The 11,833-nt window shown below is 42.9% G+C and overlaps 1 protein-coding gene and 1 long non-coding RNA gene across 2 annotated transcripts in view; both read right to left on the bottom strand.

Moving 5' to 3' along the window:
* LOC109323104 overlaps positions 1–11,777 on the bottom strand; it is a 20,268-nt gene extending 8,491 nt beyond the window's left edge. Inside the window, exons 1-2 of the long non-coding RNA XR_002104544.1 lie at positions 11,768–11,777; positions 6,076–6,081 (exon numbers count right to left, since the gene is read on the bottom strand). This is a non-coding gene — a long non-coding RNA (uncharacterized LOC109323104). The remainder of the gene's footprint in view (positions 1–6,075; positions 6,082–11,767) is intronic.
* THSD7B (thrombospondin type 1 domain containing 7B) overlaps positions 1–11,833 on the bottom strand; it is a 549,335-nt gene that overhangs the window by 235,089 nt on the left and 302,413 nt on the right. The window lies entirely within an intron of this gene.

The raw sequence follows: 11,833 nt of genomic DNA, 5'->3' as shown, positions 1-11,833 counted from the left end.
AAGGTCTGGAACAGTCTGCCAGCGGAGGTGGTTCAAGCACCTACATTGAACACCTTCAAGAGTAAATTGGATGCTTATCTTGCTGGGAACCTATGACCCCAGCTGACTTCCTGCCTTTGGGCGGGGGGCTGGACTCAATGATCTTCCAAGGTCCCTTCCAGCCCTAATGTCTAAGAAATCTATGAAACTGCTTCCTCCAGCCTTGCTGGCTGCTTGTCAGGGCTGGTCTGGACCTGCCTGCTGCCTGGCCCAGTCCTTAAAGTGGCAGAGCACCCTGAGTACTCTTACATGCCTTCCCCTTTAAAATGGTTCCTGGGGAAGGTTTTCCCTGCTGCACAGCCAACAAGCTCCCCCACAGCTTGCAGTCCTCCTCCACCCCCCCACCGGCAAGCCACTGGTGCTCCCCAACACATTCACTGAAAAAGCATATATTTTTCACAGTTTATGTCAACCTCAGTCTGTACTAACCAACTTGAAGCGTACACAGAAGCGCCATTGATTTCAGGGATGCACACTTAATGCTAGCAGTATTAGGTCCAGTGCTCCAATTCAAGAAAATAACCATATGATATCCTTGAAACATGCGCTTAAGTCTCAAGCATGTACCAGGTGTTCTTTTGTAAAGAGAGAGGAGCTCCTCTCACTCATTTGTTATCTGTTGTCCCTCCCAATTACAGAAATATGGGGCCAGATCCCTAATTCATGTCAATGAGATTACTTAGATACTTAAAATAAGCCTGTAGGATTAAGGCAATATCTACTTCTAAGAAAGATTAATGAAAAAACCTAAGAAATATTACACTAATGGTGGTGATATTTAAATCTCTGCCTAAAATTGTGTACTTACACAGGTTGTAATCAAATCTTTAAACACGTATTTTTAAAAATTCCAACCTATTGTTCTGGAAGGGGAGAGTTAGCAAATTAGACTATCAAAAAATAAATTGATATGGTAATGGGAGACTTCAATATAGCAGGTGTGTGCTTGATTTCATGACTGAAATCATAAAGGATATTTTTTATGTAAAAAAAATACACTCAACACATAGCCACTCTGTTTTGGATTCTACTATAAAAGATAAAGATTAAGCACTGGACTAGAAGGTGGTGGTAGCCTAGGGAATAATGCATGTTGGTTTAAAGTCCATATAGAAAAGAAAAGAATCCCCTCCAGTAATATATTTCTTTGTGCTTCAAAAAGAGCAAGGAGGATAACCTGAACAACTTCAGGCCAGCTACTCAGACTTCAGTCCCAGACCAAACAACAGAAAAAATGGCATGGGTAATAGTCTCTGAAAAATTAGACAAGCTTGCAAATGCAAGACATCAGAAATCCATGACTTTCACATAATTTCTGGACCATCATGGCTACAAAATCACTCTTACACTAGTGAAAAAGTAAAGGATAGAAATATAGTGAATACTAGAGTCAATGTGATCTCATGGAGGACAGACAATCCTGATTTCATGCTAAGACTTCAAGCTTGAGGGGTAAAGGTATATGCATAAATATTATAAACTTTTGTAAGGCCTTTGACTTAGTTCTACACGGTGTTCTGATTACAAAATGAATACCATACAACATCAGTAAAGCATATATTGCACAGGTTAAGTATGGGCATCAACGAGTAGCTTGTCAGTGGGAAATATCATGAAATAGATGCATCTCCAGTGGTATTTCACCAGGATAGTAGCCTCAGAAGGGGTCAACATTTTCAGCTATGATCCAAAAGTAGACATAAAATTATCAAAGATTAGATACATGAATGACCAACTGTCACGTTCTCATTAAATGCTGAAGACAGTGAAGTTTCTAAGAGCAAACTGGAGGGCTTAGCAACCAAATCCGCTAAAACAAAAATGCATTATAATACAGCCAAATGCAAAGTCATAAATCTAGGAAGATGGACTGCAGGCCAATCAAGAAGATGGAGGACTCTATGTTGCAGAGCACCGATGTGGAAGAGAGTCTAGGAGTCAAAGAGAATATACAAGTAAGCACATATCCTAATGTAACACAGTTGCAATCCTTTCATGTATAGTCAGGAGAGCAATGAGTTGGAAAAAGAGCATTGATGAGACTAAAACAGGAATGCTATGCACAGGTCTGATAACCCCATTTAAAAAAGGAAGCTCAATAATTGGGACTGATGAAAAGAGATCCAAAAATGATTCAACATCTGGAGACAATGCCTTTCAGTAAAAGGCTTAAACTCAATTTCTTTAGTTTAACAGAAGGAAGAATGAAAGGTGGCTTAATTCTAGTACAAAACAGCTCTCATGGGAAGAAAAATACTGACTACCAGAGAGTGCTGTCTTAACAAGTACAAATGGTTGAAAGCTGAAGTCAGACAAATTCAAATTTGAAATGAGGCCCACAAATTTTTAACCATAATTTCTGGCTCATTTCAAAAGTTAATACCACCATGATTATTATTAACCATTGAAACAAGCCACCTCAGGAAACTGTGGATTCTCTATCACCTGATGCCTTCAAATTAAGAGTGAATGCCTTCCCAAAAGATACGATTTAGCCAACCTCAGCTGTGTTTTAGTGCAGTGTGGGCCTCCTTTTGGCAGGCCACAAATTAGCCCCACACTCTCCCTGAGTGCCACTTTGATTCGCTTTTTCTGCCCTATCTGCTGCTCTGCTTTCTGCTCCCTGCCCATTCTGCCACTGTGGTGTGCCCCATCTGCTCCCTCTGCTGCATGCCACGCAGAGATTTCTCACCACTTTTGGCATGCCAGACACAGGTTGGCCACCCCTGTTTTAGTATAAATAAATTATTAGCCTTAATACAAAAGCTGTATGAATTCACATGTAGGAGGGCAGACTACATGACCTAATGGCAGCACCTGGCCTAAAACTCTACAAATCTATGAATCGGAGCAAGCATGTAAAGTTGAAATGAACTATTTTTAGCATGACTGCTTGCTTTATTATTGTTCAGAAAAAATATCTATATTCTGTGTTAGGATAATTATTCTCATTATCTCTAAATGTAAGAGTAACTAGGTAACAAATGAGATGTGAAACCAGAACTTAGGGATAATTTGGCTTTAAAAAAAAATGAAAATACCTTTAGAGATCCACAATGCTGAATCTAAGAATAGGTTCATAAATCAGCCTGATGATCTCATTTATTTTCCATGCTGATACTGCTTCATATTTGAGGTCTACTTTGTTCACCGAACCAATGTAGCAATATTACATCACTCTATTAGTTTATTATGATGATACAAATGTTTACTATGCAACTCATAACCACAGAAACATAATGTCTAAAGGAGATTACAATATATAACTCTCATCCTGAAAAAGTTTAACTTCACTACCATGACAAGTCCCATTTGACTCAATGGAAATCAAGCATGTGTGTTTGCAGTATCAGGGCCAAAGGCAGGAAACTGCAACATAATGATGAATGATAAGGCAGAAGGAAAGGAGCAAACAGTGCTGTGCTGGGTGCAGATTAGTGATCAAAGGCTGACTCAGTTCAGTAAACTAGTTTTTCCTTCCCACACAGCAATAGTAATAACAAAAATAACAACAACAACAGTTGTAACGCAAGGTCTTCTGGTTTATGCAATCCATCTGTGGAAGCCATTTCATCCCCCCTCTACCCTCCACTCTATTTATGACATTATTATAGGGTTTGAATTTTGCATTTAGTTTTGCTATCTATTAAAAAGGAAATCAAGTAAAACATGCAAGATACTTAAGTTTAGAAATGATAAGACTGCTGCTACTGCTGATGTTACAGTTATGCCAAAGGGCAAACCAAGAATGGGGTCCTGTTGTGCAAGGGACTGCTGTAATCACAGAGTAGCATGCAGTCCCAGCTCCAAAGAATGTATATTCTAAATGGATGAGCAGACACAGTGGGGATAAGGTGCAACGATGAACAACATGATAACAAGAAATGATATATTAGTTCTATGGATTTTTTCCTAGACAGTCTCCATCAAGAGGATATAAGTTAAATGGAGAAACAAAGGAAAGGAAGTGAAGGAGAATGAAGGTCACAGAGTAGGGAAGATGAAGAGGGAAAGAAGTGGAGTGAATCCAAAGAGAAGCAAGTGTCTTTGGATGTGTGTCGGGGATAAAAGCTGAACAGAGCAGGGCAGAGAAAATCTCTAAGGGTCTCTGAACACCTGAAGATCTCTGACTGGCTCTTCTCCACAGTTTTACTTCAAAGCCAGATGAGTTGGGGAGACCCTTTGTGTCCCAGAGTTTCAGGGGTGCTTACTGCACATTTCTAAATCAAACTAGATGCAGAGAACCATTTTATGACCTCCCCACAGTGCAGCAGTCACTACTAGGGCTGTGCAAAACACCTACATTTCATTTTGGATTTGGCATTTCGGAGGGACAGTGTTTCACATCAGTGTTTCATAGGGCTGTCCGAAACGGCTGTGTTTTGTTTAGTTTTAGATTTGGTGTTTTGGAGGGACAGTAATTCATTTTGGCATTTTGAATCACTGTCCTGTTTCATTTTGGCTGAAACTATTTCAGAGCGGTTTTGGAATTTCAAAAGTGTTTCAGCCATAGGCTATAATGGGGAATCACAAAACTGCCTATAACGTTGTCATTTCTTGCCTGATTCAGATGAAACATGCAGGGATGCTAGCCCCTTTCTGAGGCCATGACACCTGCCACGTTTCAAGAAGATAGGTGCAGGGGGATTTGTGAAACTACCTCAAACTGTTCAAAGCAAAACTAGTATCACTTGACTGCAGAGGCAGCACACTGTCATCCCACAGGCAGATCTGGAGGTTGCTCTCCCTGAGAGGAGTCTGCCACAGACCAGCACCCTCCCGGGGGATGCAGGCCCCCGGATCTGCGTGCAGGATGACAGCAGGCTGCTGCCGCCGGCTGGGGCCAGAGCCAGTGCTGGGTTCTTCCCAGCGCTCGATGCAGGCTGCACTAGGCAGACTCAGGTTTTGGTGCTGGCCCCAGCTGGCAGCAGCAGCCCGCTGTCATCCGCAGCCGGTAAGTGTGGATTTTTAAAAAGCCCTGCACTCACCACCACTGGCAGCGACAACTGGGGCCTCTGAAGGCTCATGGCAGAGTCCCTCCATGCTGCACTGGGCAGCAGGGGGCAGCGGGGAATTGCTCCCCCTGCCTGGCACCTGCACCATTGTGTGGGTGCAGTGTGGCTCAGTAGGGCACAAGGCACTGTCTGGGAGCTGGGTTGGCTCCAGCAGTCAGCCAGAGCTCCCAGTTCAATTCCCACCTCTCTGATCATTCCCCCAGCTCTTCCTGGGGGACTCAGCCCCCAGATCTGCACGGGGTTTCAGCAGACTGCTGCTGCCAGCTGGGGAAATAGTCCAGAGTCGCTGCCATCCCCAGCTGGCAGCAACAGCCTGCTGTCATCCTGCATTATCTGGGGGTCTGCATCCCATGGGAGGAGCTGGGAGAAGTGATCACAGAACCGGGGGAAAGACTGGGAAGCCAGGGAATCAAACTAGGACGTGAACATTCCCCCAGCCCCCAGTTCGATTCCCCAGCTCCCTGTTTGATTCTGCAGCACTGGGATTGGAAGGGACCTCAGGGCCAGACTGTTGTCACTGGCCAGCTACAGATGTCAGTATCAGAGCAGTCCTCCCCTCCCCAGCTGCCTCCCCGTCTTCCTTTCCCTGCAAGCCCGTCTCCGAAACTGCTTCAAAACAGCTCTGAAACATCCAAATCGTTTCAGATGGCCCATTGCATTTTGGAGCCCTGTGTTTTGTTTCACATTTGGTATTTCAACCGCTGAAATGTCTGAATCCAAAATGAATTGAAATGGCCACTGAAATTTCACACAGCCCTAGTCACTACTTCAGAGTGACTTCTGCTCCTAAATAGCTGCAGTCTGTGGTTGCTTTGGCTCTGCAGTTTTCTTTTAGGACCAGGTATTATTGGCATCTTCCAAATATGAAGAGTAATACTATAAAGCCAGCATGATAAAGACAAAATGGAACATTTCACCTTAGAGGGATAAAATACTTTTCTACACTTGCATGTTAAGATCACTAAAATCAGTGGGATTCTTTGCAGGCACAGAGATCTGTCTTTATTTGCCCCTGCAAAACAGGAACCTTAAACTGAGTATAATTTAGTTCCATTTAAAAATTACTTGACACAGTGCAATTTTCCTTTTGGTCTTATGTATGAGGACATTGATTATTTGGTTAGGAGTAGATTATTTGAATCATTGGAGAAATTAAATCGTAGGTATCTCTTCTACTAGCCTATGTGACTTGATTTTTTGTTTATTTTTTTATCTGTCCTTGACTTATACTTTTTCTATTCTCTCAGGATAAATAGTATGAGAAAGGTGTGCTTAAAAAGCCCACAAAAATACTAGATTACAAAGACAAAAGATATGTTTCTTACATTGATGGCTAATACAACTTTTAGAAAAGTTGAATTTGTATTACGCTGGCTCATCTTCTGCACAGGTCAAGAGAGGAAATAATACAATTTTTATGTTTCATATTAACTGTGGTTGATGTATAACTGTAATTTAAGGACTTCTGGGTTATGCAATCCATCTGTGGATCTATTTCATTGCCCCCCCTTTTCTGACTTTATTATAGGTTTTGAATTTTGCATTTACTTTTGCTGTCTAATAAAAAGGAAATCAAGAAAAATAGGCAAGGTATTTAATTTTAAAAATTATAAGGTTGTCTTTCCATAAAATATATCGAAACACAAAAATGGGCTTATTTTTTCATCTTTCTGTGATCCCCATTTCATTTAAAATTACCATCAGAACCAACCAACACATCAAATCTCCATTTAAGACAGATTCTTTTTTACTGCAGAAACTGAAAATAAGCAAGGATGTGTAAGACACACACCATATCCTTTTTTTTTCTTATGTTCTTAGGATGTAAGTCAACTGACACAAAAGGCAGAAAATAATAAAAGAAATTGCAGACTTCTTATTAAGTCCAGGAAGAAAACCCCTTTGCTTAAGGGAGTCTCTTCTGATTGAACATTAACAGGAATTTTACCATTAACATCATTGAGAACAGGCAAGTGTTAGCCTAAAACCGCTAGTCTAAAAACACCGGCAGGCTAATTTGGATTCCACTGAAGTCAGTGAAAGACTCTCAACAGTTTTTATGCAAGTGGGATTGGACATGGCACCATTAACTCCAACACAGCTAATTAAATAACTTGAGCAAAAGGGAGCTTCAGATGAGAAGAGCACGGCATGTCAAAGGTGTGTAAGGATGTGAGAGATGCAAAGGGGGCTTGACTGTGTGTGCTGTCCTCATCCCCTGACATATTATAGATCATATCTTTGATGGCCTAAAGGACATTCACAATAGATGGGCATAATGTAGCAAGGTACAGCAAAGTTTTAGTCATGCTACCTTTTCCCAGGAGATAGGAGGAGAGCATATAAACCATTCTGTGGACTCTGCAACCTTTTTTTCAGAGTAAGTCCTCCTGCTTACTGGTCAGTCTTTACTGGTTCTAAGCAAGTTAACAGTCAGGGTTCTTAAATCAGGCACTGTGGGAATATTCACAACAGGTCCCCAAACCACACGAAACACCGTACACTCAGACCATGTTCTAGATAAAACCCATTTGCTGGGGTTTTCACGGTAGCATTACTCAGGATTGGCAAGAGAGGTGCTTTACCAGAATTGGGGTCTCAGGGACCACAAAGCATATTGTGAAAGCAGCAGCCTTTGTCTGAGGACCCTGTGCCATGTCAGCATCAGTGGTGGACTGACAAGGTGGGGGGTGGGAAGGGGCCATGGCCTGCTGGGGGGGTGCCGGCCAGGCCCTTCAGATTTCTTATCATGCAACTTGACTAAGTATTGCTATGAGAAGGACGGGGAGGGGGTGGGAGACACAAATGCAAGCGTTGGCCCCCAGGTGACAGAGACCCACGGTACATCACTGGTCAGCATCCTTCTGCTACAGATCTTAATACCGTCGCCAGCCCTCCATTGCCTGGAAAGCCAGCATTCCCAAGCGTGCCTCTGGGGTTTACAATCTCTTAAATAAACCTGGGTTACTTTATGGCTTTGAAGTAAAATCATCCATTTTAATAAACTTACACAGCTTGATTACCTTTTGCATGAGGGCCCCTTTACATCACTGTGGCAGTCTAAAGGGATATTAAAGTGGGTTTTAATGAGAAAACACTACCAAAGAAGTGCAAGTGGCCTTAGCATAAATGAGAATAAAGACCACAGTGGTTCTATCATTTTGAATTGAATCTGTGTGCCTATGGCATTATTTCTGAGCACAGGAAATGTTGCTGGCATTGACTAAACTGACTGACTCCTCCGATGTTTTGAGGTGATCCTGTCTCAAGATAAACTGATGCGTCTGCAGTCAGCTCAATCTCTATATGCTTCTAATATCCTCCAGAAAAGCATGTGCTTATCCTAGAGCATGCATACAATAAAAACATGGGCTTTTTATGATGCTTTATGAAGCTCATAACCACGGCCTGTGGTTTGATGTTGGTGGGGGTGACAGAAATAGCAATCACAATTTAAGGAAGGTCCCAGGAGACTTCCCAACACCTCGGTAAAACTGCAATTGTGAAAAGGCAGGTTTATATTTCAATATGAATATGAAATATGGGCTCTGATATACATTTCTAATAACATTAAGTTACTGGCTGCTAACAGGCATTCATTTCTGAGAGCCATAGGCATCAACTTTTTTTTTTGCTAGTGGATGCTTGCAGGCATAATTCGCCCCCTCCAATATGGCACTTTACTTTTAACTCAGCACATTCCCATGCTGAGCCCCGCGCATGCCCAGGAGAGGCAGCATATTACTTCTACCCAGCTCTGCAGTGTCTGTAAAGATCAGGTACTTCAGTGGGACTTTTTTGGCACTTTTATCTAATAGGTGATTGAATCAGCTTTAGCTAAAAGTGCCAAAAAGCCCTCCTGAAGTGCCCAATCTTTACAGACACTAAAGAGCCATGTTGAAGTCACACACTGCTTCTTCAAGTAAAGTGTTGGGTTTTGGGGTTGTTTTTTTGGGGGGGGGGGATTAACATCTGCAAGCAGGGTGCTGAGCACCCACAAAGTCAGCACCTATGCTGGTTCCAGAAATTATATTTCCACCATTGGAAATTGTTCAGCCTACAGCTGTCCTTCTCCTGGTCTCTCCTTCTTTTTCAGACTGGGGAAGGTGTGGGGAGCAGAAGCTGCCCCACTCCTCCTGCTCCTAGGGGGATTGGAGTAGGGGCTTAGTGCCCCATGGAAGGAGAGCTTCTTCCCCATGAGCCACTTCAAAGCTGGCTTCCACAGCCGTATCTGGAGTCATGTGGCTGTGGGAGCAGGGATCTGAACTGTTGAGCTGGAGGGGACTTCTCCAAGGGGTGATTTAAAGCTGGCACCCAGAGCCCCACTCATTGGGCTGTTGGGACAGGGCTCCCAAGTGTTGTGAGTGGGGTGGCACTTCTCCCCAGTGCAGCACTTCATCGCTGGTCCCACAGCAGAGGGAACAGGGACACAGTCCATGGTCTCAGGAAGAGGCAGGAAACGCTTCAATTTTCCCCTGTATGAAGCTTTTCGGATGACTGGATTTTGAAAAACATTAGGATTTACCTACATTACTGTGACATATAGCAGATGGACCAAAGCTTTTAACTGGAAAGAGACAGCAGTACTCCTAACTCTTTAATTTTTATGCAGCCTTTCACTATAGTAGAAAGACACATATGTGACACCACAGCACCATACCCATTTCTATATGTTACCTCCAGAAAACTATTAAAGCATGTTAAAACTGCGAAGTCAAAACCCTTCATCTTTCTCCTCTCTGTTTGCTCCCAGTCTCATCTGTTGACCCATGGCTCTGGCCTCTGCATTCAAGTCAGATTACTGCATCCTTCATTTTGCCTGGCCACCAACAGGATGAGCATTGGGAGGAGACAGGGGATATGAATCCTGCTAGTGCATGAAGGAGACTAAAGGTTGGGGGATCTGTAGTGAATATTTACAAGGATCTAGAAGTGATTGATTTAAGAAGTAAAGTAAGGGGAGTCTATCATCACCTCTCCATCTGCCCAAACCCCTGCCCAGCAATCAGTTCTGCCACCATCCCCATCTAAATACTGTCCCCTGTCAATCATCCCCAAATATATTTAGTCCCTTAAGTCCCAGCATCATTCCACCCCTCATTCACATCTGTTCTTGCTTTCAGTCAGTCCTGCTCTTTATTCCCTCCTCACACTCCAAAATAGTATACATCCCAAATCCAATTTTTAAGAGAATTATCCTGTGGGGTTGGTGACCTTAAATAAGTCTCTTGGTATTCCTTAGAGCAGTGGTTCCCAACGCAGTGCCCGCAGGCGCCATGGTGACCCCCCGAGGTTCATTCAGGTGCCCTGCACGTATTTTCATGATCAGTAAAAATCACTATTCCAACAAAAAATGCTGTCATATTGCAGCCCACTGCTTTTCCTTTTAAATTCGAATGTGCCCTTGGGCACATAAATGTTGGGAACCCCTGCTTAGTGGGAAACAAAAGCTGAAAGGCCTTGACTTGTTTGCAATGCCAAGTAGACAGCCAGGTGCTGGCTGCTTTGTGGGAGGAACTGAGGAAGCATCTCTGAGGGCCTGGGAAGGTCCCTTTGGGTGTGAAATGGAAACAAAGGCCTTCACTCTACCTTGAACCCTAGGTTGCCATTAAATATTCCCTTCAGGCAGATATCTGAAATGATTCTTACTAGAATCATGGTATAAACAAGAAAAGACTCAGGCCCAAAGTACTGAGATTATGACCAGTGGTTTCTAGCACACAACACCACAGCAGAGTCTCCCTATGCCTGACGAAGGTAAACTTGGAAAGAACTTTTTTTCCAACTTATTTAGTTGGTCTACTAAAAGACAGCACATCTACCCAACGAACCTTGTCAGCCTATGTCCTTAAACCAACACAGCTACAACCAACAACCTAGCACTTATCTTCACTTTAGTGACAGAATACAGGGTGCAAAAGAAATTCTCAAAGGAGCACATCTGCATTGATTGAGGACCTAAATGGGTCTAATAGATGCCTTTGAACTTGATGGGCAGTTAATTGCAGATAATTGAGCCTTTGCATTTAAAAAGAAAGGTCACTGAATTCCAGCAATCTTCCTTACATTGTTGCTATTAATCACTGACTGAGCACCCAAAAATAGGCTGGGGGCCTCATAAAAACAAGTAAGGCTGTAATTCATTGTAAACTTGGAGAGTTTATAATTTAAATTTGACAGGGGACTATAATCAAGGAAACAGAACAGTTAAAAAGGACCAGAGAAGGACATAGGCAACTGTCAAACCTCTGGACCATGGTATACATGCAAGATGTCTAGTCAGATGCCTGATGAATCTGTTTGAGATGGAGAAGCCCAATTCAAGAGCGACACAGCTTGTTACAAGTTTCACAGATCCATATGTTGTCTAAGTTGGAGTCAAAGTTTCCAGCATGCTCCTTTCTTCTTTCTCGCTTTGCTTCTATCCTCCGGATCAAAGCCGCATCATGTTGAGCTGTACCCAGTGCCAGCTGTTCCCTAGAGATGGGACGGGATTCTGTGCACTCCTTCCAGCATCCATTAATGTTGAATGACTTCATATAACATTTGCACACATTGTGGTACCACCATAGTGGATGACCCACTTTCTAGTGCTGTCCTGAAACTCAGTATACAAAATATTCTTGGGGTTATGGTCTTCTGCCATTCTCCTAACATGGCTAACCCATTGCAACCTTTTCTTCTTGAAGAATAGGATGGGTTTCAACACAGACAAGTGCAAGGTGATGCACCTCGGGAGGAACAACCGGCACCATACCTACAGGTTAGGGAACTCCCCT

This window comes from Crocodylus porosus, unplaced genomic scaffold (genome assembly GCF_001723895.1).
Source record: "Crocodylus porosus isolate Cpor-Errol unplaced genomic scaffold, CroPor_comp1, whole genome shotgun sequence".
NCBI lineage: Eukaryota > Metazoa > Chordata > Crocodylia > Crocodylidae > Crocodylus > Crocodylus porosus.
This window is presented reverse-complemented; position numbering and strand designations above follow the sequence as displayed.